Genomic DNA, 27196 nt, shown 5'->3' on the forward strand with positions numbered 1-27196 from the left:
GATATAATGAGACCCCACCCATCTCTACAAAAAATTTTAAAATTAGCTGGGTGTGGTGGCATGCACCTGTGGTACCAGCTACTCGGGAGGCTGAGATGGGAGTGTCACTTGAGCTTGGGAGGTGGAGGTTGCAGTGAGCCAAGATGGTACAACGTGCACTCCAGCCTGGGCGACACAGCAAGACCCTGTCTCAATAAAAATTAGATTAAATTAATGTCCCATCTCTTGCAAGCTTCAGACACACATCCCTATTGCTTTTCTCCGCGTGGGTCGCTCGGCGATGGGGTTGGGGATTTTCACGGTGCTGTCCCCCAACTCGAACTTCACACCTTGACCGAGGGCCCCCGGGAGGCGGCCGCGAGGTCCCCCAGCGCGGCGGGGCCCGGCCCTTTAAGCGCCGCGGGCGCGCGCAGTGCGTGCCTAAGGATTGCGAGTCCGGGCGGCGCGAGCGCGCGGCGGCGGTGGAGCGCGCGCGGGTGGGCGCGCACAGGGAGAGCGCGCGGCGGGGCGGCCCGGAACAGTCTGCGCCAGACGGGCGGCGGCGTGAGGGCTCCTGGTCGCTGGCGGCGTGGACACCTGAGTCCCGGGGTAGGGGTCTCCCGCGAGGTGAGTGCGGCCCTAGGACTCCGGGCAGGGCTGGAGCGACGGGAGGGCGTCCTGGCGGCGGTGGCGGCGCTGGGCTCTGGCTGGGACGCCGGCGGGTCGGGCAGAGAGGGGGCGCCGGACCCTGCCTTGGCGCGCTCCTCGCTCTGACTAGGGGAGCCCGGCGCCGCCGCAGAGGCCACCCGGTGCCCGACCCCCGACCCTGGGGCGTCGCTGCCTCCTCGGGGACCTCGGAGTCGGGGCGCGGCGGGGAGCGCGCTGGGTTCCGAGTCTGGGGCTATCCTGGGGGCTCAGGGGTGGAGGCGGGTTTCCCAGCCTTGGGCGCAGAGGGTCCCCGCTGTCCCCACCGTCCGTCCCCCAACCCGGACCCCTGTCCTTTGCGCCGTGGGACCCCATGCGGCCTCGGGGGGAGGGTGCGGGTCCGACACGGCGGGCGGAGCCACCTGTTCCACCCGGGCCCCCAGGTCCTGGAATCACGCGGGGATGTGCAGGGTCTGCCCAGCCCAGCGCGGCGGGAGGGACTAAAATAGAGGAGAAAATGTGGCCCGTGTGATGAAATTGAACAAAAGGCAGTAAAATAAACTCCAGTATTTCTCCAAGGCTTTGAAAGTTTCCCAGTATTGTTTTACGGAGTCTAAATTTAAGCATGTAGTTGTTTGGTGTATTTTTTTTTTTTCCTTAACCGCAGGAACTAACCTCAGAAAACTTTTAACTCTACCAGAACCTAGTGCGTGCAGAGCAGAAAAGTTAAAGTGAGTGAAGGAAAATGAGTGTGTGTGTTGTTTTCCACCCTAAACAGAGTAAAACGTTCAGATCTGTAGGAAGAAGGTTCTTTCTGGCTCCAATTTTAACGGAGAACATTTTTTAAAAATCGGTATTTCTGAAAGGTATCGAAAGACCAAACCAGGCGTACGTGGAAACTTGAGGGAAATACTCATAGGAGAAAACTTTATTAAAAATACTTTTTACATTATTTTTTAAAAACACTACATAAAAGTGCCCCAGCATGCACTAGAAAGTTTGCCCTCCAAGTTCCGTGTCTGAATGTTACTGATTGTTTTTCTAGGTGGAGGAGGTATTTTCGTTCATGAAGCCAATGTGGAAATACAAACAAATGCCCTATTGACTTGGGATTGGGTGGGAAGGATGGAAGTTGTCTAAAATCTTTCTTGCCAAAGTTGACAGCGTATGTATGGAATCTTGTGTGTTTTCTTGTCCAGACTAGTAATAGCCATGTTAAAGCGACTGGATTATATTCCTTGGTAACAGCACTTCAAATGAGCTTTCTTTGAAAATTTTAGATGCTGATGATTTAAAAGTAACACATTTTCTCCATTACTAGAAATCAGAAATCCAAAATTAGAGTGATAGTGGAGCGAAGGCTGGAAAGAGGAGCGATGCTTTTAGGAAGGTCTGAGCGTGTTTGAATCTGTGGTTGCTGGGGGTGGGGGAGTTGCCCATTAATTCATTCAGGAATATTTGTAGACTGACCACCTACAGCGCGCAGAGCCGTGACTGGTCGTCCAGCAGACAGTCATTTCTAGATAACAGCCACATGGCCCAAACTGATTAAAACCAGATCAAGCAAGCCTTCATCGGCAGCTGAAGAGATACCTGGCCTTGGTTCCAAAGTTCTTAGACACCCAAGGCGCCCAGAGTTGGCACTGTGTGTTGATTTGGAAGATCATCTCAGATAACTCCAGGAGTGGAGCCTGGAAACCTGAAGGGGGAGAGAGGAAGGGCCTGCGTAGAGCAGAGCTGAGAACAGGGGAGCCTCTAGAACTAGAAGTTCAAGTGCATCTTATCTGCAGTGTTATGGGGCAGCTGCCAGTGGCACAGAGGCCATTCGGGAGGTGCCAGGGGAATTCTAGGAGCATCCCAGAACCTGAGCTCTTTCCTTTGACGGTGAAGGCCATCGTTGCGTTTCACTTTCCTTTGCACTTGGTGGCTTGCTTCCTAGGTGCCTGTGTGCTCTAAGAAGAGGGCCTTGCAACTCCGCCCCTGATTGACTGCAGCCATCCCCGCTCCACTCTGAGGGGTCTCTTGGCCACCATAGGAAAGCCTGTGTTCATGGAGGCACTGCCCTCTGCACGGGTTATGTCCAGCCAGTGGCATCAACAGCCTCTGTCTGCGGAACTCACAGTGAAGCTGCCGCTTTCCATAATGCCCTTGTCCCCTTTCTAGACTGGCAGCATTCATCTTGAAACCGAAGAGTATTTTAAGAAAGTTGGTGCTAGGTTTCTAATCTGTGCATTCAGGATTGGCAGGGAAGGACTGTATGGGGAGAGCATTCTGCCTTGTCGGACAGGGATGGGAGAGCTCTTCGTGAACGTGTCTCTTCGGACTAGGTATTGCCAGAGACTGTAGCACTGTGAAGAGTTCATGCTGTTTATCTTTTTTATTATAGTCAAATACATAGAACATAAAATTTACCACTTTAAAGTGCACAAATCAGTGGCATTAAGTACATTCCATTCCCAATGTTATGCAATCATCACCACTATCAAGTTCCAGAACTTTTTCATCACTCCAAAAGGAAACCCATTAAGCAGACGATTCCCATTGCCCTCTCCCAACCGCTGGCAGCCACTGATCTCCTTCTGTCTCGGTAGACTTGCCCCTTCTGGATGTTTATACAGATGGAATCTTAAAATCTGTGGCCTCTTGTGTCTGGCGTCTTTGACTTAGCACAATGTTTTTCAAGGTCCGTCCGTGTCGCGGCGTGTATCGTTGCTTCCCTCCTTTTTATCGCCGAATAATGTTCCATTGTGTGGACAGATCGCATTCTATTTACCCATTCATCAGATGAATGACTTTGGGTTGTTTCCACCTTTTGGCTATTGTGGATAGTACTGCTATGAACCGTTGTGTACAAGTTTTTGTTTGAACACCTGTTGTCAATTCTTTTGGGTCCGTACCTGAAAGTAGAATTCCCGGGTCATATAGTAATTCTGTGATTAACTTGCTGAGGAGCTGCCAACTGTTTTCTATAGCAGCTGTACCGTTTTGTGTTCCCACTAGCAACGTGTGAGGGTTCTAGTTTCTCGACATCCTTGTCAACCACTTGTTATTTTCCCCCGCCTTTTTATTTATGTGTTTATTTATTTATTTATTTATTTTTTTTTTTGAGACGGAGTCTCGCTCTGTCACCCAGGCTGGAGTGCAGTGGTGTGATCTTGGCTCACTGCAAGCTCCGCCTCCCGTGTTCACACCATTCTCCTGCCTCAGCCTCCTGAGTAGCTGGGACCACAGGCGCCACCCACCACCACGCCCAGCTAATTTTTTGTATTTTTAGTAGAGTCGGGGTTTCACCGTGTTAGCCAGGATGGTCTTGATCTCCTGACCTCGTGATCCGCCCGCTTCAGCCTCCCAAAGTGCTGGGATTACAGGCATGAGCCACTGCACCCGGCCTTTTTTTTTTTTTTTTCCTCTGACATAGGATTTCACTCTGTTGCCCAGGCTGGAGTGCAGTGGCACGATCTCAGCTCACTGCAGCCTCAACCTTCCAGGCTCAAGTGATCCTCCCACCTCAGCCTCCAGGGTAGCTAGGACCACAGGCACGTGCCACCACGTCCAGCTGTGTTTTTGTGATTTTTATAGAGACTGGGTTTTGCCATGTTACCCAGGCTGGTCTCAAACTCCTGGGTTCAAGTGATCTTCCCACATCTGCCTTCCAAAGTGCTGGGATTACAGGCATGAGCCACCATGCTTGGCCTTCCTTTACAAAAAAAAAAAAAAATTCCCGTCCTCCTAGTGCGTATGAAGTAGTATCTCACGGTGGTTTGGGTGCATTTCTCGAACGACTTCGTTGCTGGACATCTCTTCAGATGCTTGTTGGCCACATCTTCTTTAGAGAAATGTCTGCTGAGAACTCGATTCTCTTTTTGTGTTAGCTTTCGTATCATGAAATTTTGCATGTGACTAAGTACAGTTATTTGTATAGGGCTCGGTTTGTATATTTAGGTTCCTTCCTAAAGCTTCATTCTGTTGTGGGTTTTTTCCTGCTTTCTCTTTTAGGCTGCTGCTGCTTCTCCTCGGAAGCCAGTTGTCTGACTTGTGCTTTGTCATTTTTAATCTTCTGCCTGTTGTAGTTCTTGACCCCAAGCCTGGGGTATTGATCAGTTCATCTGGCAGTACAGTATTTATGGATTGACCACATACAATGTGCCAAGCTGTTGGGCGGGTCATTGGGCATACAAACATGGAAGTCCTTTTTTTTTTTGAGACATGGTCTCACTCTGTCACCTAAACTGGAATGCAGTGGCACAATCACAGCTCACTGCAGCCTCGACCTCCCAGGCTCAGATGGTCCTCCCCCCTCAGCCTCCAGAGTAGCTGGGACTACGGGTGCGTGCCACCATGCCTGGCTAATTTTTGTGTTTTTGATAGAGATGGGTCTCGCTGTGTTGCACAGGATGGTCTTGAACCCCTGGGTTCAAGCAATCCCCCCACCTTAGCCCCTGAAAGTGCTGGGATTACAGGCAAGAGCCACCTTCTCTTTTTGATACACGTCTCTTTGTGATGTGCACAGATTACATTTTATTTTTTTAATTAGGTTAATGGGCATATCAGGATAAAGAATGGTACTGCACTGGAATTTTAGGGATCTGTGTCAGGTTTCAGCCCCTGATAGCTGTGTGGCCTCAGGGTTCACCCTTCACCCTCCTGGAACTTGGTTTCCTGGTCTATAAAATTTGGGGTAAGGCTGAATGACTTCTGAGACCTTGAAACTGGAGTTTCACTATAGCTTTCCTTTACAAACCGGATTCTGGGGGTATTTCAAACCATTTAGTTTGCACATATTACTTAAAGGAACTCTCTGTGTGGAAAAAAAAAAGTCTATACTCTTTTGTACTAGACTATAAACAGGTGAGTTGGGTCCATTGCTGCCTCCAAAAATAGTACAATTGATATTTTCTATAAATATTCAGAGCATTTTGGCCGGGCACGGTGGCTCACACCTGTAATCCCAGCACTATGGGAGGCCAAGGCAGGCGGATCACCTGAGGTCAGGAGTTTGAGACCACCCTGGCCAACATGGTGAAACCCCATCTCTACTAAAAATACAAAAAATTAGCTTGGCATGGTGGTGCGTGCCTGTAATCCCAGCTACTCGGGAGGCTGAGGCGGGAGAATTGCTTGAACTCAGGAGGCGAAGGTTGTAGTGAGCTGAGATCACGCCACTACACTCCAACCTGGACGACAGAGCGAGACTTTATCTCTAAAATAAATAAATAAATAAACAAACATGCTGAGAGTTTAAAGAGTTGGAGTGAAGATTTGAGTTCCTAACACGCTGGGAATACGGAGGTGACTAAGGCAGTGTGGGCCCTGCTCCCATGAAGCTTTGCTTGGGTAAAGGAGACATTCAGTGTCCGATGTGAATTGATAACAGAGACCCACAGGTGTTTTGGGAGCAGAGGACAGAGAGTCTTTCTGTCAGGGGTGTCAGAACACCAGCTGGAGAACGTAGCATTTGAGCTGGGCCAACAAGGGCAGCATAGGGGACAATTTAGGCCAACATGGTGGAATTGAGGAGTCAGTTATTATGCTGCAAGGGGTTAGCCTTCCAGTCGGGGGCATGGGCAAGCGAAGCTTTCTGAGTAGGTTGCAGTGGCAGATCTTGTTTCCCGGCTCTCCTGTGGAGTAGACGTTTACATATGGAGGGATTAACTTGAAGTTGAACAGGATGTTAGGGACTGAGGAAGGCAGCATAGAAAAAGAAGGATATAAGATGGTATGAACAAGGGGAAGACACCTGGGCATGTCAATTGTCGAATTGAATTTTAGGTACAAAAAAAAGTTTTTTAAAAGTATTACATACCCGGGCATGCTAGATCATGCCTGTAATCCCAACACTTTGGGAGGCCAAGGTGGGAGGATTGCTTGAACCCAGGAGTTTGAGACCAGTCTGGGAAACATAGGGAGACCCCCATCTACAAAAAATTAAAAAATTAGCCAGGTGTGGTAGTGTGTACCTGTAGACCCAGCTACTCAGGACGCTGAGGCAGGAGATGCTTGAGCCTAGGAGGTTGAGGCTACAGTGAGCTGTGATTGTGCCACTGCATTCTAGCCTGTAAGACAGAGCGAGACTCTGTCTCAAAAAAAAAAAAAAAAAAAAAGTATTGTGCTACAGTAGAAAGCTAGAACCAGCTCTGTCAGACTTGCCAAACTGACTTAGAGGCGCTGTACCGTGGTTTCTTCATATGCCACAAATTGCCCTCCATCTACACCAGGTAACCAATGAATTTGTTGCATGAGCTCCTGCTAATGCCAGCAGTATCACTTTAAGAATGAGATGGCACTAAAATGTGCATGAGGTGAGTCTGCTCTGTTAATTTTCTTTTTTTTTCTTCTGATTTTTTTTTTTTAGACCAAGTCTCGCTCTGTCACCCAGGCTGGAGTGCAGTGGCATGATCTTGGCTCACTGCAGCCTCCACCTCCTGGGCTCAAGCAATTCTCACACCTCAGCCTCCGGAGTATCTGGGACTACAGGCATGTGCCCCCATGCCTGGCTAATTTTTGCATTTTAGTAGAGACGGGGTTTTGCCATGTTGGCCATGCTGGTGTCGAACTCCTGAGCTCAAGTGATTCACCTACCTCAGCCTCCCAAAGTGCCGGGATTACAGGTGTGAGCCACTGTGCCAGCCACAATAGGCAGTCTTTCAGCCCTCCTCTCCCCACTCCATGGACCTTCCCACCTTTTGGAGTCTCCCGTGTCCATTATTTCACTCTGTGCATTTATGTGGACCCATCGCTTAGTTCCCACTTGTGAGAACATGCAGTGTTTGACTTTCAGAGTTAGAGTTTGACTTTCACTTAGGATAATGCCTTCAGTTCCATCCATGTTGCTGCAAAAGACATGATTGCATTCATTTTTATGGCTGAGTAGTCGTCCGTGGTGTTTATATACCACATTTTCTTTATCCTGTCATCTCCCGATGGACGCCTAGGTTGATTCTGTGATGGTTACTGTGAACAGTGCCGCGGTAAAGGTGCAAGTGCAGGTGTCTTTTGATGTAATGATTTCTCTCCCTGTAGGTAGATAACCAGTAGTGAGATTGCTGGGTCCTGTGGTAGTTCTAGCTTTAGTCCCTGAGAAATCTCTATTCTGTTTTCCATAGCCGACTCTACCCTTGAGACCCTTGAGCTACTTAAAGGTGTCCTGATTTCTCTGAGAGAGGTTGATAGCCATTCCTTGGACTTCTGAAAATAGTCACATGGGAACTGTTAGTTAGAGTCTTCCAGTTTTTTCAACAAACATTTGGTGGTCCCCATTGCTTAAAAATGTGCTAAAAACCCCTGCTTTCTCTCTGCCGTATTAAAACTGGGTAATGCCTTTGTGCCCACAGGCTTGGATTGACTTGAGGAGTTTGCTAGCAGGTTCCCCAGAGGTATAGGAAGAGCGGGAGGACAAGCAGCCTCTAGCTCCTCCCCAGGGAGGAGCTGGTTACTGGCCTTACCTTACTGACATCATCCATCATCTGGCTCGCAAAGGGACTGCTGGAAGATGAGGTTAAAAGTTTCATGCTTTGGATTCCCACCAGGAGGTCTTGTGTGAGCTTGTTCCACCCTGGTGTGGATTTAAATCTGTTCAACTTGAGATAAGATATGTAAATCAGACCACGGCTGCCAGTCTAACCAGGTGTTATAAATACCAGTGCTAAATGAACGTGCTCTAAGCCAGCTTTCTTTTCACTGGGAGCATGGATTAAAAATTCAGCCAAGAATTTTGAGCTTCTTGGGGTGGGGGTGTTGGGGGAGCACTGTAGAACCCTATAAAACAATAAGGTGTAATAATTCCTTCCTAGCAAGAAGTACTACATTTATCTCATTAGTGAAGCACGTATTGGGTGCTCGGTAATATTTGCTAAGCAAATAAAGACAAAGCACACAGACTTGTTTCACAAAAGTAGAATGACTTCAACTGGAATTTTCTTCTATCCATAAATAATTTGCTCAGGAATCCAGAAATGTAATAGACATACCAACTGTCCATTTTTCAAAAATGAGCTGAGTAAAAAACGTGCAGTGTCTCTCTTCACAAACATTTCTTTTTTCAATTTTAATTATTTTCCAAAACCTCGGAGATTGATACCAGTTTGCAAACATTGCATCAGCTAGAACTGTTCCCCAGCTGGACTCTGCTCTGGTTGACCTCCCCTCGCCTTCCTTCTGGGTCATTCCTTTTTGTTACCAGGACCCAATCAGATGTCTGGTCAAGATTGTTTTCAGGTGAGATTTTACTTTAGGAAAATCTGGTTTTGGTATCTTTTTCAGTGATGGCGAACCGACAGTAGGAAACTTCTTCCCTCGGGGCCTGTTAAAACCCAGCCTCTCTAGGTAAGGCGACCTGGTGAACTTGTTTGCTTTAAGTGTGGGTGAATCAATTACTTCCATGTGATGTGTGGCTGGGAGTAAATCACTGCTCCTATTAACACAGCTGAAACTATTGACAACAGAGACAGTTTGAAATCAACCTTGTTTTTGTACATTGTTCAGAAAGTGCTTTTTATTTAAAAAAATAAATTTAAAATTAAAAAAATAAGTGAAAGCATGATCATTCTTCCAGGAAGTAGAATTACTAGCCTTTTAAAATCTGTGTTTAAGGTTCTAAGTTCTTACGTAAGGCATTTCAGAAGTAAGGGAAATCCCAGTTTGGAGGAAAAGCAGAATCATAGGAAAAGGGTGCTAAACCGTGACCGCATCGGTGTTTCAAACTCCAGAACAAAACTGCCCACACTCCCAGCAGCCAACTTCCACCTGGATCTTTCTTTGATCTTCAGTGCTGGGATATAGTCCTAGTTTGCTTAGGGAGAATTTTTGGAAGCATTCTTTTCTTTCTAAGGTTTTTTTCTTGAAATTGAGAAATAGCGCAGACTAAAGAGTAGTTGCTTCATATGCTTCATATTTATTTTACTGCAGCCTCTGTATTTCTGTGGAGGCCCATTTTTAAGATTAATTTTGGTCATGGATTACACGTGTAGATGCATACACATTCATATTGACATGGATTACCTGTTAATATTGGGAGGCGTTACTGGGTTAGCGTGTGTAATGTTTATTGGTGTCAACTTTTTAATACATCGTTATTTATGAGGCTGGGTTAAACATCCTTTCTACTGCTGTGTGTTTAAAGTCACTCCCTTCCACCGCCCCATGTCCCGATTTAAATGTATAAATTGGATGAGATTAATTTCTCCTAAATTGGAAGGACTTGATCTATAAATATGGTGGAGAGGGAGGGATAATAACCACACTGATGTTAACATGTTTGAAACTACTCTTAAGTATTTAAGCTTTTCTTTTAGATCCAAGGTCTGTTTTTAGGGTGCTCTTTTTTTTTTATTTACATGGTTTTAGAGTTTTGTTTTGTTTTTGAGACAGGGTGTCACTCTGTCACCCAGGCTAGAGTGCAGTGGCTCAGTCTTTGCTTAGGGCATCCTCCACCTCCCAAATTCAAGCAATTATCCCACCTCAGCCTCCCGAATAGCTGGGATTACAGGCACACACCACCATGCCCGGCTAATTTTTGTATTTTTTGGTAGAGACAGCATTTCACCTTGTTGGCCAGGCTGGTCTCAAACTCCTGACCTCAAGTGATCCACCCACCTCAGCCTCCCAAAGTGCTGGGATTACAGGCATGAGCCATTGTACCCGGCTGGTTTTAGAGTTTTTAAATATGAATTTTGGTTAAGTAACAAATAGTGATTAAGTCTGTATTTTGTGACAAGTATTATACAAAATGTTGTGGTTTTTTTTTTTTTTTTTTTTTTTTTAGTTCTTTGCTGGGTGCAGTGGCTCACACCTGTAGTCCCAACTCGGGAGGCTGAGGCAAGAGGATTGTTTGAGCCCAGGTGGTCCAGGCCAGCCTGGGTGATGTAATGAGACCCCATCTCCAAAAAAATTTTTTTAATTAAAAAGCTTTGCCGGCTGGGTGTGGTGGCTCACACCTGTAATCCCAGCACTTTGGGAGGCCAAGACGGGTGGATCACCTGAGGTCAGGAGTTCGAGACCAGCCTGGCCAACGTGGTGAAACCCCATCTCTACTCAAAATACAAAAATTAGCTGGGTGTGGTGGCTGGTGCCTATAGTCCCAGTTACCCTGGAGGCTGAGGCAGGAGAATCTTTTGAACCCAGGAGGCAGAGGTTGCAGTAAGCCGAGATCACGCCATTGCACTCCAGCCTGGGTGACAAGAGTGAGGCTCCATCTCAAAACACAAAAAAAGAGCTTTGCCTACAAAGAGTTTATCGTCTAATGGAGGAAAACAAGAATTACATGCAGAAACCTTATGGGATCAATTGTATCCAAGTGGGAAAAATGGCACATAGAGTGAGCAAGTGGTAGGTATCAACAGCAGACATGAGAGTCCGGCGGGGAGGCCAGTGATGAAGGAGTCACGAAGGCTTGACCATGTTCGGTAGAGTTTTTGAGCCAAGCTTTGAAGCCTGGGAGGAGGGCAGCAGGGAGGCAGTGGGAAGGGGTTCCCAAGTGAGTAGATCGCTCTTTTTTTTTTTTTTTTTTTTTTTTTTTTGAGGTAGAGTCTCGCTCTGTCGCCTAGGCTGGAGTGCAGTGGTGCAATCTCAGCTCACTGCAACCTCTGCTTCTCGGGTTCAAGCGATTCTCCTGCTTCAGGTTCCCAAATAGCTGGGATTACAGGCACTCGCCACCATACCCAGCTAATTTTTGTATTTTTAGTAAAGACAGGGTTTCACCATGTTAGCCAGAATGATCTCGATCTTTTGACCTCGTGACTCACCCACCTCAGCCTCCCAAAGTGCTGGGATTACAGGCGTGAGCCACCACGCCTGGCCATGAGTAGCACTTTCATAGGAGACCTGGTTCAAATTGTGGAAAGGAGGGTGGAAGAGACAAGGCTAGGCCAGATTCTAGAGAGACACTTTTTAAAGCCTCACGTTCTTAGAGATCGGCTCCTTGGCAGTACAGATGAGGAAAATGAAAACTCAGCCACCTGGCAGGGCGTGGTGGCTCATGCCTGTAATCCCAGCACTTTGGGAGGCCGAGGCTGGTGGATCATCTGAGGTCAGGAGTTCGAGACAAGCCTGGCCAACCTGGTGAAACCCCATCTCTACTAAAAATACAAAAATTAGCCGGGTGTGGTAGTGCATACCTGTAATCCCAGCTACTCAGGAAGCTGAGGCAGGAGAATCACTTGAACCCAGGTGGTGGAGGTTGCAGTGAGCCGAGATCGCACCATTGCACTCCAGTCTGGGTGACAGAGCAAGCCTCCATCTCAAAAAAATAAATACATAAAACTCGGCCACCTTGCCTGGCCTGTGGTATCAAGAATAAACTGGGATTTTAGAAATGTTAGTTATTGAGGCTGGGCGCAGTGGCTCACGCCTGTAATCAATCCCAGCACTTTGTGAGGCTGAGATGGGTGGATCACCTAAGGTCAGGAGTTCGAAACCAGCCTGGCCAACATAGTGAAACCCTGTGTCTACTAAAAATACAAAAATTAGCCAGGCATGGTGGCAGGTGCCTGTAATCCTAGCTACTTGGGAGGCTGAGGCAGGAGAATTGTTCAAACCCGGGAGGCAGAAGTTGCAGTGAGCTGAGATCGTGCCACTGCACTCCAGCCTGGGCGACAGAGTGAGAATCTGTCTTAAAAAAAAGAAAAAGAAAAAGAAAAAGAAATGTTAGTTATTGAAATATCTGGTAGTTTACAGGTGGGTGTGATATGAGTGTTGGTTTCTTTTGACCTGGGAGGAAGAAAATGCTCTAGGAGCCCCAGCTCCTCTTACCTCTGCCTGAAGTTGGCTCTGTGCACTTGTGTATGAATGTGCAACTTTGGTGTGGTGGGGACAGGGATGACATGGACGTTGGGCTTGGTGTGTGAACGTAGAGAAGGAACCAGGCGTGTGCTCAGAGCTCTCGGGTGTGTCATGATAACTAGGGTAAAATCCTATTTTTACGAAAGTAGTCTATAAATTATTTTTAGAGTAAAAAGGAAATGGTTAATTTAGTCTAAGGGTTTGTTTTTGTTTTTTAAAGCCCTACTTAAGTCGAATAATAGAAAACAAAGAATGTATGGACTCAGTTTCCTTCAATTTATGAATTGAGTTTAAAAAACCTCTACAAGAGTCTTGACATCATTCATTGCTTCCTTTTCCAGTACATTTCTTATTATAAAACTCATTTTTGTTAATACACAATTACATAAAAATAGGAAGTAACACAGAACCAGATAGAAACTATGAAAAAGCAGGACTCTTTTCTTCGTTTGAGTAAAATCAAAGCAAAGTGCCTGTCACATAGAAGACACTGATGCCTGTTCACATGGATGAATGTCGTCAAGAGCCACTAGCATTAGGGCCAACAATGGCTGTTTTGTGTTTACTGATCTTTATTTTCACCCACCGCTTCCCCATATGAAGAAGCCCACTCATGGTAGTGAGCGGGGTGATTCAGAAAGAGTTCCCACCGTGAAACGCTCTCATTCATGGTGTTCTTGAAGGTCAAGGAAAACACAGCTTTTTGAAAAGGGCTTGGCTGTTAAGTCACCATATAGGGATTTTTGGGGGATGTGGCTTTATTTATTTATCTAGAGACAGAGTCTCACTCTGTCGCCCAGGCTGCAGTGCAGTGGCACGATCTTGGCTCACTGCAACCTCGGCCTTCTGGGTTCAAGTGATTCTCCTGCCTCAGTCTCCCGAGTAGCTGGGATTACAGGCGTCCACCACTATGCCTGGCTAATTTTTTTTATTTTTTTGAGACAGAGTCTCACTCTGTTGGCCAGGCTGGTGTGCAGTGGTGTGATCTCCACTCACTGCAGCCTCCACCTTCCAGGTTCAAGCGATTCTCCCATCTCAGCTTCCCAAGTAGTTGGGATTACGGGTGCATACCACCACACCCGGCTAATTTTTGCATTTTTGGTAGAGATGGGGTTTCACCATGTTAGCCAGGCTGGTGTCGATCTCCTGACCTCAGGTGATCCTCCCACCTCGGCCTCCCAAAGTGCTGGGATTACAGGCATGAGTCACCACGCCTGGCCAGGATGTAGCTTTAAAGACAATTTCTTTCCTAAGATATGTTTATTCTGTATTTTGGAACAAATCTTCACAAAATTTATGGTGTGCACGCCGGCCCCTTCCTAGCGTGTAGGTGTGCACTTTGACCCTGCTGTAGTGTGTAAATATGCTCACTGACCTCTGCCCTACTGTACATCCTGACACAGAAAAGGGGATGTCTTTTAGAAGCTCATTTCTACCTCTTTCCCAGCTCAACTGTGCTTGTCTTGACTGTATCTTAAAAGTGCTGGTTAATGGTGGGTGTCTGGACAAGGTAGGAGAGTCTATAAACCTATACCGAAGTCCTCTCTTATACACGGTTTTGCTTTCCATAGTTTCAGTTACTTGCAGTCAACCGTGGTCCAAAAATATGCGATGGAAAATTCCAGAAATAAATCCTTCATAAGTTTTAAATTGTGCACCATTCTGAGTAGTGGGATGAAATGCGTCGTTCTGATCCATTGCCTCCTGCATGCGAATCCTCCTTTGCCCGGAGTCCCCACCTGCCCATCACTTAGTAGCCGACTCAGTTCTCAGATCAGCTGTCTATGTGGCAGTGCTTATGTTCAAGTCACTTTTATTTAATAATGGCCCTGAAGTAGAAGAGGCATGGTGCTGGCTGCTAATTTGTATATGCTGAAGAGAAGCTACCAAGTGCTTCCTTTAAGTGAAAAGGTGTGAAAGTTCTCAACTTGGAGAAGAAAAAAAAAATCAAATGCTGAGGTCGCTGAGACCTACTGTAAGAACAAATCATCTTCTCTCTGTGAAGGTGTGAAGAAGGAAAAAGAAATTTATATTAGTTTTGCTGTCACACTTCATACGTACAAGTTATGGCCACTGTGTGACAAGTGCTTAGGGACATTTGTAGGTAGAAGACATGAACACAAGCTCCGATTGCTGGCAGACGGGTTGGGATTGGTGCTGTCTGCAGATTCAAGCGTCCACTGAGGGTCTTGGAACATACCCCCTCAGATAAGGGAGAACTGCAGCAATATAGGTACATGGGGTTGAGTCTTCAGACCCAGCGTGGACCTGTTTTTGTGTAGTGTTTGCAATGGCAATGAGTTGGGACAGCTCTCTTTTTAAAATGTAACATAGACATACTAAGCAAGATTGGTTCTACATCACTTGGTTAAGGGGAATAATTTTTCCATTCACGTTCAGAACTACCAAAGACAGTAATTACCTTGTGATTTGGTTGAAGCTGTCTGTAGGGAATCCAAGTCTTATAAGACACGATTTCTTTCCCTCACATTTCCTCGGTGCAAAACCTAATAGTAGAATGTGAGAAAGTTCATATTATTTGTTCCAGCTTAGATTCTTCAGTAAAGTGCGTTGGGTTAACCGTTCCCTGGTTAGTTTTGAGCTGAACTGTGATGCTAGAAAAGGTTACCTTCGGGGTTTTTCCTCTTCCTGTTCCTACACCCTTGCGGTCTTCGGACTTCCCTCCTGAATTGCCCCGGGGTTTCTAGGTGGTGCCTGTCTTTTCTTCCCTCATTAGATCATAACTTATCTGCCTGTATCATCTCCTGACATACTGGGTCTTTCAAAGGCTCCAAAGAGCTGAAATGACCTGATAAATCATTTCTTTAACCTCCAGGAAACCTTTCCTTTCTGTGTTGGTAGCAGCCAGACTCAGGTGCCCTCCGGTGAGTGAGGCGGGCGGGTGTCTATTTTAGAACAATCAGGTCATGCCCCCGACACACACTCACCCCCCAGACTCACCAGTGGCATTCGAGCCTGGCTATGCATGTAAAATACAGCGCTGGGTTTTAAATGTACATGAATAGAATTGCACTAAGAATCTAACTCTGACTTTTCATTGAGTGCTTTGAAGGTCTGTGCATGGCCTCATCCAGCTGATCTAACTGATGTGCAGTATTCCGTAGTAAGCATTTACCACGTTTCTACTTATAGAAAGTTCATGGTAGGCGAAGAACCTGGACTGCCACCAACTCTTCTCAACAGCAGGCAACACTGTATACCCATCCCGGCACGTGTTTCCATATGTTCCTAGTAGACAGCTCCCCTGGAGTGAAGGCTGAGCAGTGGGATGTGTGGCTCGTAGGACACACTTAGTTTCTCTAAGTACTGCCCAGTTGCCCTACAGAAAGGTTGTATGAATTCACTCCCAGCAGGTTCACAAAGGTTGACCCACATTCTTGCTGACACTTGTTATTTTTTGTCTAATTTTTGCCACTCCAGTAGGTATTAAATAATGTAGTAGTTTTAGCTTGCAGTTTTTTTGTTCACTAGTGAAGTTGAACATCTGTCTTATACTTCATAATCATCTGGTTTCCTCATTTGTACACTGTCTAATCATATTCCTTGTTCATTTTTTTTTCTGAGTTTCTTATTAGTTTAGAAGGTTTTCTTATATTCTAGCTATCAATTCCTTATACGTATTAGACATAGTACATATCTTCTATGAGCTGGCAGCTTTTCTCTTAATATTGTCTATGGTGTCCTTAATTTTTATGTAGACGGATGCATTGAAATTTTCACCTTATAGCTTGTATTTTTTGAGTCCTAATGAATAGAAAGATTAATAGAGTAAAATAGGAAATTCAGAAATAGAACCAAAAACATATAAACATTTAGTACAAATAACATTAGTATTTCAAAACAGTGGTAAAACATGGGTCCTTCAGTACTTGGCACTTGAGCTGTCGGGTAACCTTCTTGGCTTGAGGGCAGGGAACAGGTCTCTACTCCACACATTACACTAACATAAATCCAAGGCAGATCAGATATTTAAATATGAAAAGTGGAACCATAAAAATGCTAGTAGAAATTCGAGAGGTATATTCTATATTCTTAGAGTAAGAAAGGCCTAAATTTGCAAAAACACAAGCTATAAAGAAAAAGATTGATAAATTCAACTACATAAAAATAAATTCTTTAGGTCACATTACAAATTTTAAAAAAATACTTGCAATTTATATCAAGTGATTTCTGTTGGATAGAAATAAAACTTTCCAGTCTGTTTCACTGCTGTCTATCCTAGTACCAGTGCCTTGTGTTTTACTTACTGCTACTTTATAATAACTCCTTGGCCGGGTGTGGTGGCTCACGCCTGTACTCCCAGCATTTTGAGAGGCCAAGGTGGGTGGATCATAAGGTCAGGAGTTCAAGACCAGCCTGGGCAACATGGCGAAACCCCGTCTCTACTAAAAACACAAAAATGAGCTAGGTGTGGTGGGGGGCACCTGTAATCCCAGGTACTCGGGAGGCTGAGGCAGGAGAATCGCTTGAACCCGGGAGGCAGAGGTTGCAGTGAGCTGAGGTCATACCACTGCACTCCAGCCTGGGCAACAGAGTGAGACTGTCTCAAAAAAAAAAAAAAAAAAAAAAGACTTAGAATACAATATGGAATAGCAGTGGTGAAAATAGGAATGGTTTTTAATATTTTCCAGTAAGTATGGTGTTTGCTGTCATTTATTTTTATTTTTATTTTCATTTTATTTATTTATTTATTTATTTTTGAGACAAGGTCTAGCTCTGTCACCCAGGCTGGAGTGCAGTGGCCACGATCTCAGCTCCCTGCAACCTCAGCCTCCCAGTCTCAAGTGATTCTCCTGCCTCAGCCTCCCAAGTAGCTGGGACTACAGGTGCACTCCTCCACCCCTGGCTAATTTTTGTATTTTTAGTAGAGATGGGGTTTCACCATGTTTGCCGGGCTGGTTTCAAAAGCCTGACCTCAGGTGATCCTCCTGCCTTGGCCTCCCAAAGTGCTGGGATTATAGGTGTGAGCCACCACGCCGTCCTCATTTGTTGTCATTAAAAAAAAAAAGAAAAACTCTTATTTAGTTAACAAAAAAATTCCTCCTAATTTGTGAAGTTTTAAAAACATTTCTGCATAATTTTAAGTTTCTCAAATGCTTCTTTCATCATCTATTGAGATGATTGAATGGCTTTTCTCATTTAACCTGTTAATGTGCTACATCACATTGGAAAATTAATGTTATGCCAACCTTACAATCTTGGGATTAACTCTTCCTTATCATTATTTGGCTTATAGACCCAGTTTACTAATAATTTTATTTGGGACTTTTTGCATCTGCATTCTTAAATGACTGGCTTCTCATTTTTCCTTTCTCATATATTCTTTGGGTTTTGGTGTCAAGGTTTTAGTAGCCTCAAAATTAGATAGATGGGGCCAGGCACGGTGGCTCATGCCTGTAATCCCAGCACTTTGGGAGGCCAAGGCAGGTGGATCACCCTGAGGTCAGGGATTCGAGACCAGCCTGGCCAACATGGCGAAACCCTGTCTCTACTAAAAATACCAGAATTAGCTGGGCATGGTGGCTCACGCCTGTAATCCCAGCTAATTGGGAGGCTGAGGCAGGAGAATCGCTTGAACCAGGGAGGCGGAGGTTACAGTGAGCCAAGATTGCACCGTTGCACTCCAGCCTGGGCGTCAGAGTGAGACTGTCTAAAAAATATATATATATATAATGGTGGGGGTTGCTTCTTCTTTTTCTCTTCTCTGGAAAAGTTTGTGTAAGGTTGGAGTTATTTGTTCCTTGAATGTTTGGTAGAACTCTCCAGCAAAACTTTCTCACCTGCATTTCACTATTGAAAGATTTTTATCTGCCGATTCATTTTCATTAGTGGTTATAAGACTTCAGATTTTTTGTTTTATTCTTGAATAAGCTTTAACGAGATATTCTTCCAGGAATTTGTCCATTTCATCCATGCTTTCAAATTTACTAGCATAAAATTGTTCATAAAAACCTTTTCAACACCCATGGCACCTACAGTTATGTCCCCACTTTTTATTCTGATATTGTTCATCTATTTTTTTCCCTCAGTTCTGTTGAAAGTTTGTCAATTTTATTAATATTTTCAAAAACCAATTTTTTGTTTTTCTCTACTGTATGTTTTTCTATTTAATTTCATGTTCTTTTTCTTGTTGATTTTGTATTTATTATTTTGGGTTTTTCCTAACAAGTTAGATGCTTGGTTCATTAAATCTCAGCCTTCTTGCCTAATGTCACAGGCATTTCAGTGATGTTTGAGCTGCACCCCACAGGTTTCCATAGGTAGCGTTTCTGTTATTTACTTATGAGTATTTCTCAATTCCCAATATTGTTGTTTCTGAGAGTTATTTAGAAGTATAAATTCCTAGTGCCTACACACATGGGTTCTTCCAGTTACCTTTAGTCTATTGATTTCTAATTTAATTGCTTTGTAGTAAACAAATGTATATTTGATACCAGTCTCTTAAAATTTGCTGAGACTTGCTTTCTGACCCCATGTCATCAGTTCTCCTACGTATTCTGCATGAGTCTGAAAGAATGTGTATTATGAAGCTGTTGCATATAATGTGTTGTAAATGTTGATGAGATCAAACTTCCCATTATATTGTTTAAGTCTTCTGTATTCTCATGCTTGATACATCAGTTGCCAAGAAAGGTGTGCGAAAGGCCAGGCTTCCTAGCACTTTGGGAGGCCGAGGCAGGCGGATTGCCTGAGCTCAGGAGTTTGAGACCAGCCTGGGCAACATGTGGAACCCCATCTCTACTAAAATACAAAAAATTTGCCAGGTGTGGTGACGTGAGCCTGTGGTCCCAGCTACTTGGGAGGCTAAGGCAAGAGAATCGCTTGAACCCGGGAGGTGGAGGTTGCAGTGAGCTGAGATCGCGCCACTGCAATCCAGCCAGGTTACAGAGTAAGACTCAGTCTCAAAAAAAAAAAAAAAAAAAATCCAGTGTGACAATGTTTTTCTTTTAACTGGATCATTTTCCATTAAATGTAATTATGCAAATATTTAGATTTTTATCATAATTTGTGCTTTTTATTTGTCCTCTTCTGTTTTGTCTTTTGTCCTTGCCTTCTTTTGGAATGATTTTTTTTATTATTCTTTCATTTATCCCCTTCTCTAATTTAGATGGTAAATGTTCTGGGTTTTTTTTTAGTGGTTTCTCTAGAAATTTTAACATGAATGCTTATACAGTTTTAAAGTTGGTCAACATTTTAACTTCCTCCAAAACTCAAATCCCCTCCCTCCCATGTGTGTGCTGTCACTGTGGCGTGTTTCAGCTCTGCCTTGTAGTAGAAAACAAGACTGTTTGATATACTCAGTGTTTGTTTACATTTACTCGCATTTTTAGTCGAAATCTTTCCTCCCTGAAATAGAGCCTTTTTAAAACTGTGCTCTATTGGTAGCCGACTCGCTCTGTTTTTATTTATATAGAAATTTATAACATTTTCCTTTGGCCTTTTTTTCCACAGACTTTTTTTAATCTGAGGTACAGATTTTCAGCAGTTATAATCTTCAGCAGTTTTTCCCAAATATATGTATGTATACATGTACATATATGTGTGTGAATGTGTGTATTTTTCAGCCTATCTTGGTTTCAGATGAAACAGAACTCCTCATTTTCTATACTATTTTGCCATTGTTCTTTTTTTTTTTTTTTTTTTTTTTTTTTGAGATGGAGTCTTGCTCTGTCGCCCAGGCTGGAGTGCTGTGGCACGATCTCGGCTCACTGCAAGTTCCGCCTCCTGGGTTTATACCATTCTCCTGCCTCAGCCTCCCGAGTAGCTGGGATTACAGGTGCCCGCCACCATGCCCGGCTAATTTTTTGTATTTTTAGTATAGACGGGGTTTCACCATGTTAGCCAGGATGGTCTTGATCTCCTGACCTCGTGATCCGCCCGCCTCGGCCTCCCAAAGTGCCGGGATTACAGGCATGAGCCACCGCGCCCAGCCTTGCCATTGTTCTTGAAAGAATATTTTTATAGGCCAGGTGCAGTGGCACACACCTGTGATCCCAGCACTTTGGGAGGCAGAGGCAGGCGGATCACCTGAGGTCAGGAGTTCAAGACCAGCCTGGCCAACATGGTGAAACCCCATCTCTACTAAAAATACAAAAAAAGGCCGGGTGCGGTGGCTCACGCCTGTAATCCCAGCACTTTGGGAGGCCGAGGCGGGCAGATCATGAGGTCAAGAGATCGAGACCATCCTGGCCAACATGGTGAAACCCCGTCCCTACTAAAGATACAAAAATTATAGGCGCATGGTAGCACACGCCTGTAGTCCCAGCTACTCGAGAGGCTGAGGCAGGAGAATTGCTAGAACCTGGGAGGCAGAGGTTGCAGTGAGCTGAGATCGCACCACTGCATTCCAATCTGGATGACAGAGCGACACTCGGTCTCAAAAAAAAAAAAAAAAAAAAATTAGCCCGCCGCGGTGGTGGGCTCCTGCAATCCCAGCTACTTGGGATGCCAAGGCAGGGGAATCACTTGAACCTGGGAGGCAGAGGTTGCAGCGAGCCAAGATCATGCCACTGAACTCCAACCTGGGTGACAGAGCGAAACTCCATCTCAAAAAAAAGAATATTTTTATAGTACATATAGATTTAGGTTGAGGGTTTTTTTTTTTTCTCAATGTGATTGTTTCCATTGTTGCTGTTTCAAGAAGTCAGTCTAATTATCACTTCTTTGAAAATAACCTGTCTTTTCTTTGAGTGCATTTGATTGATTGAGACAGGGTCTTTGCCCTGCCCCCTAGGCTGGAGTCCAGTGGCATGATCACAGCTCACTGCCACCTCCGACTCCTGGGCTCAAGTGATCCTCCCACTGCAGCCTCCCCAGCAGCTAGGACTATAGGCATGCCCTGCCATGTCTGGCTATTTTTAAAATTTCTTATAGAGATAAGGTCTCACTATGTTGCCCAGGCTGGTCTTGAACTCCCAACCTCAAGAAATGCTCCCACTCAGCCTACCAAAGCACTGGGATTACAGGTATGAGCCACTGCACCCAGCCACTTTGAATATTTTTACAGTATCTTTAAGTTTTTCAAAAGGTAATACATTCATATGGTTAAAAAAGAAAAGGTAATTATATTTCTAAAAACTCTACATGTAACTCTTGTCCTCAACTCACTTCCACCCCTCACACCCAACAATTGTTCTTGACTTGTATATCCTTCCAAAGTTTCTTATGCATGTAACAACAAATACAAATATACATTCTTAATCTGTAATCTCTTGGTTTTACACAATGCGTAGTATTTTATATATAGTCCTAGACTTTGCATTTTTTTGCTCGGTAATATACCCAGAGATCTTTACTCATCAGTACATGGAGAGCTTCCTCATTCTTTTTTATTTTTGAGATGGAGTCTCGCTCTGTCACCCAGGCTGCAGTGCAGTGGCATGATCTCAGCTCACTGCAACCTCTGCCTCCTGGGTTCAAGCGATTCTCCCACCCTAGCCTCTCGAGTAGCTGGGATTACAGGCGTGAGCTACCACGCCTGGCTAATACTTGTGTTTTTACTAGAGACAGGGTTTCACCATGTTGGCCAGGCTGGTCTCAAACTCCTGACCTCAAGTGATCCGCCCGCCTTGGCCGCCCAAAGTGCTGGGATTACAGGCATAAGCCACCACTCCCAGCCTTCCTCATTCTTTATACAGCTGATTAGTATTCAGTTACATGGATGTACTCTATTTAACCAGCCCGTTACGTGAGACACTTAGGTTATTTTGGGGATTTTTGTTATTACAGACAATCCTACAGTGAATAACATTATAAGGTTGGTGCAAAAGTAATCACGACTTTTGCTATTGAAAATAATGGAAAAAAACCTGATTACTTTTGCACCAACCTAATACATATGTCCCTGTGCGTGTGTGCAATTTCTCGGTAGGATAAATTTCCCCAAATGGAATTGCTAGGTGCGTGGGAATATATTTTACATTTTGATAGATACTATGCAGTTGCCCCCAGAGGGGTTATGCCAGTTTACACCCCCACTAGTGGAACCTCGGAGCACCTTGTTTCCCCACAGTCTTTTAACTACGGTTTTGAGGCTGCTTTCAAGATTTGTAGCTGCTTTTAACTTTTTCTTGTTTTCGGTGTTCTGTGGTTTCATTGTGATTGTCTAATAGTACATTTAAAATTTGTATTCTGTTTGGGATTCATCAGAATTCCTCTGTCTGTGACTTGATGTCTGTATCAGTAAGCAGGATATAGAGGATACACACAAAAATGAATAATTGAGGAAAGTTTAATACATAGATTATTTACAAAAAATATAGGCAGGGTTAGGGAAAGCAACAGAGGATGGTTCGGTACCTAGAGGACAGCAATACTCAGTAGCTGTTAGCACTCCTAGGCCCTGGGGGAAAGGGAGGGAGCCGTGGAACCTGGGGAGGGAGCTGAGAGGAAGGGCAGAGGCTGGGGTCCTCGGCAGGACCCACCAGCCTGCAGGGAGCTGGCAGCCTGCCTTTCATGCTGGGGTCTCATTGGCTGGACTCAACCAGCAGCCCCACAGCAAGGGTGCCCATCTGATACATTCCTGCTCCTGAGGCAGGAGAGTGAGGCTAGAGAAAGATGGAGAATGGTTCTGGTGGGGGGACCCTCAGACTGAAGCTATACCACCTAGTATCTTTCATCCATTGTGAAACACGCTCAGCCATTGTCTCCTTAAACATTACTTCATTCATTCATTCATTCATTTTGGAGATGGAGTCTCACTCTGTTGCCCAGGCTGGAGTGCAGTGGTGTGATCTCGGCTCACTGCATCCTCCATCTCCCGTGTTCAAGCGACCCTCCTGCCTCAATCTCCCAGGTAGCTGGGATTATAGGCGTGCCCCACCACGCCCAGCTCATTTTTGTATTTTTAGTAGAGATGGGGTTTTACCATGTTGGCCAGGCTGGTCTCGAACTCCTGACCTCAAGTGATTCACCTGCCTCGGCCTCCCAAAGTGCTGGGATTACAGGTGCGAGCCACCATGCCCGGCCTTGAACATTACTTCTGCCACATCAGCTCTCCTCCCCTCTGAGAAACTCCAGTTAAACACAAACCTTAGACATAGGCATAAACCTTCTCAACCTGTGTTGGGTCTCTTAACCTCTCATTGGTTTTCACATCTCTCTGTGCTACAATCTGGACAAATGATAGGTTTCTTCAGATCATTTTTCTTTCTGTCGTTCTCTCTCTAGCTATATTTGATCTTCTGTTTATCCCATCTGTCGAGTTTTTTGTTTGTTATCAATTTTTTCTTCGTAAAAAGTTGTATTTGGTTGTTTTTCACATTACTCTGCTTATTTTTTAGGTTGATAGCATTTCCTCCTGCCTGTCGCTGGAAGCAGGGAGTCACAGGTGTTTTATATTTCATCCGGCGCTGAAACAGCTTTGAACAGGCCGGCCAGGCCATGGAGTCTGTCTAACTGCCAGAGAGGAGAGTTTCTGGGATTTGGTTTGGGTTTTGTTTGTTTGTTTTAGAGATGGCCAGCTCTGTCACGCAGGCTGGAGTGCAGTTGTATAATCATAGCTCACTGCAGCCTCAGATTCCTGGGCTCCAGCCATCCACCCACCTCACGAGACTACAGGCACGCACTACCACGCCTGGCTGATTTTGCTATTTTTGGTAGAGTTGGGGTGGGGTCGGGGGGCATCTCTATGTTGCCCGGGCTGGTCTTGAACTCCTGGCCTGAAGCAATCCTCCCACCTCGGCCTCCCAAAGTGTTGGGGTTACAGGCGTGAGCCACCACTCCCAGCCTGTCCAGGGTTTTACCTTCTCTTTTCCCCAACTTTTTCCCATAGCTCATGACTAGGCTCAAGTGTCTCCTATTCTTAAAGAAAAAAAAGAAAAACATAAATATATGTGTGTGTGTGTGTATGTATATATATATATATATATATATATATATATATATATATATATACGTGAATCCAAAATGCTTTTCTTCAACCCCATTTTCCTCTACAGCTTTTGCCTTATCTCTCTTTTCTGTTACTCTTTTCACCCCAAATTCAAAAACCACTAACCATCTGCTTCCAGGATTGCTGTTCCCAGCGCAGCCCACTGCAGTGTGATTTCTAACCCGCCTTCACAAGGTCACCTTAGTTGATGGAGTCAGTGGCTGGTTTTTAGTCCTTATTCTGTTTTGTTGTTTTGTTTTGTTGTTGTTGTTGTTTTGAGACGGAGTCTCGCTCTGTCACCCAGGCTGGAGTGCAATGGCGCAATCTCTGCTCACTGCAACCTCCACCTCCCATATTCAAACAATTCTCCTGCCTCAGTCTCCCAAGTAGCTGGGATTACAGGTGCCTGCCACCACGCCTGGCTAATTCTTTGTGTTTTCAGTAGAGGGGTTTCACTATGTTGCCCAGGCTGGTCTCAAACTCCTGACCTCAAGTGATCCACCCACCTCAGCCTCCCAAAGTGCTGGGATTACAGGCGTGAGCCACCGTGCCCAGCCCTTACTCTGTTTTGAATTTCTGTGGCTTCTGTTACTTCTCTCACTGTTGAAATGTTTTCTTCCCTTACGTCAGCCACTAAAACTTCGTGGATTCTTTCTCTTTGATCTCACAGCTTTTCTCTTCTTACCTGACAGCCACCACAGTTTTCACATCTTCATCGTCTCTTTTGTGAACTGATAAAATAACTTGATAACGGTTTTTATTACCTCTTAAATAATCTATTGAATAGTTAAGATGTGCAGCATTCCAAAGATAAGGAGATCATTTGGTAAGAGTGCGTGTCCCTCCATCCTCGTCTTCACCCATTTCTCCTCCCAGAGTCAGCCATGGTCATTTTCCTTGTGTATCTTTTCAGAGGTTGTTTGCGCATAAAACCATTCACACACATATTTTGTTTCCCTGTCAAAGTGGGAGTGTGCCCCACTCTGGTTTGTTTTTGTTTTGTTTTGTTTTTGTTTGTTTGTTTTGTATTTTGAGACAGTCTCTCACTCTGCCGCCCAGGCTGGAGTGCAGTGGCATGATATCAGCTCACTGCAACCTTTGCCTCCTGGGTTCAAGCAATTCTTCTGCCTCAGCCTCCCAAGTAGCTGGAATTACAGGCACCTGCCACCACGCCCGGCTGTTTTTTATATTTTTAGTAGAGATGGGGTTTCGCCATGTTGGCCAGGCTGGTCTCGAACTCCTGACCTCAGGTGATCCACCCACCTTGGCCTCCCAAAGTGCAGGGGTTACAGGCGTGAGCCACCGTGCCTGGCCCCCCACTCTGTTCTTTCCCTTGCTTTTTTAAGCCAAATGTGTGGTGTTCAGTTAGCCTCATTGCTTTCAGGGCCTTCTCTTGGTTCTGCCCACCCTTCAGACCATGGCCAGAGTCGTCTTTCTGAACTGTAAGTGGGTCCTGTCCCTCTGCAGGGCGTAAACCTCCCTTGGTGCCCCCCTACCTTTCGGCAAAGTTCAGAAATCAAAGCTGCTTTTACTGAGGTCCAGCTGACCTCATCCCCCCAGTTTGCACCTCTCTCTACCTGTTTTGCAACCGTGTTGTATCTTGTGCTTGAGCTGAGTTCACTGCTTTATCCTGCGCACTTGCCATTTTTCAAACAGGCTTACATTTCCACATCTTTGTTGATTCTTTTTTCTGTTAGGAATGCCCATGGGAGTGGGTGACGTTGAAGTGGTGTTTCGAGAGTTTGTTTAACGAGCCAGGTGTGGTGGCTCATGCCTGTAATCCCAGCACTTTGGGAGGCCGAGGTGGGCGGATCACAAGGTCAAGAGATCAAGACCATCCTGGCCAACATGGTGAAACCCCGTCTATACTAAAAATACAAAAATTAGCTGGGCGTGGTGGCGCATGCCTGTAGTCCCAGCTACTTGGGAGGCTGAGGCAGGAGAATCACTTCAACCTGGGAGATGGAGGTTGCAGTGAGCTGAGATCGTGCCACTGCACTCCAGCCTGGGCAACAGAGTGAGACTCCATCTCAAAAAAAAAAAAAAAAAAAAAATCCAAAAATTAGCCAGGCATGGTGGCGGGCACCTGTAATCCCAGCTACTCGGGAGGCTGAGGCAGGAGAATCACTTGAACCCAGGAGGCGGAGGTTGCAGTAAGCCAAGATTGCAATATTGCACTCCAGCCTGGGTGGCACAGCAAAACTCTGTCTCAAAAAAAAAAAAAAAAAAAAAAAACAAAGAGTTTAACTAGCTGTCTCCTTAAATCTTAGGGCCATGGGCCCTCCTGGACTCCCTGTAATGGCACTGAACATTGTTACATATCTGTCTTCCCTTACAGTTGGTGCTATGTGGCAGAATCACTTGTGGAACTCCTTAAAAACACACACACTCCCAGCCTTTACCCCCATAAATATATTCTGTAGGTCTGGGTCTGAGTCCCAAAGAGCTTCTGATCCATTGCCTGGGTTAAGCATCAGTGCATAGATGGGCTCCTCTCTGGAAGGGAAGCCTCTGACTCATCTGCCTTTCTCTAGTACCTGGAATCTCCCCAAGGTGAGGTAGGAAAATAGTAAGCATCAAAGAATATGCTTAGGCTAGAAAGGAAGATGGGGTTCAGATGGAAGCAGGGTGATGACTGATTGGCTGAAACTTTTATTCTCAAGCCTGTTGGGAATGGGTTAAAATTGACTGCTTTTGGGAGAGTGGTAACAATTAAGTGATGTTTCAAGATTAATCCAACTAGAGAATCCGGCAGAAGTGTAGAGAAGAGGGAGAAGGCAAGGAGGACAGCAGGTGGCGGCTGTAGTTGGAAAATGTATCCCAAAGCTCATGTGTTGGACACTTAATCCCCAGCATGGCCATGTTGAGGGGCAGGGACAGGAAGAGGTGGTTAGCATTTTAACA

At 45.2% G+C, this 27196-nt stretch overlaps 1 protein-coding gene across 2 annotated transcripts in view; it reads left to right on the forward strand.

The window, feature by feature from the left end:
• The first annotated feature begins 491 nt into the window (after nt 1–491).
• Nucleotides 492–27196, forward strand: part of PROSER2 (proline and serine rich 2) — a 48115-nt gene continuing 21410 nt past the window's right edge. The window contains exon 1 of one of the 2 annotated variants that reach the window (XM_004049057.5): nt 492–606. The gene's annotated coding sequence lies outside the window, so the exon portion shown is untranslated. Of the gene's footprint in view, nt 607–8830; nt 8947–27196 lie in introns of those variants that run through there. The other variant, XM_063709882.1, reaches the window with a different exon arrangement.

This window comes from Gorilla gorilla, chromosome 8 (genome assembly GCF_029281585.2).
Source record: "Gorilla gorilla gorilla isolate KB3781 chromosome 8, NHGRI_mGorGor1-v2.1_pri, whole genome shotgun sequence".
Lineage (NCBI taxonomy): Eukaryota > Metazoa > Chordata > Mammalia > Primates > Hominidae > Gorilla > Gorilla gorilla.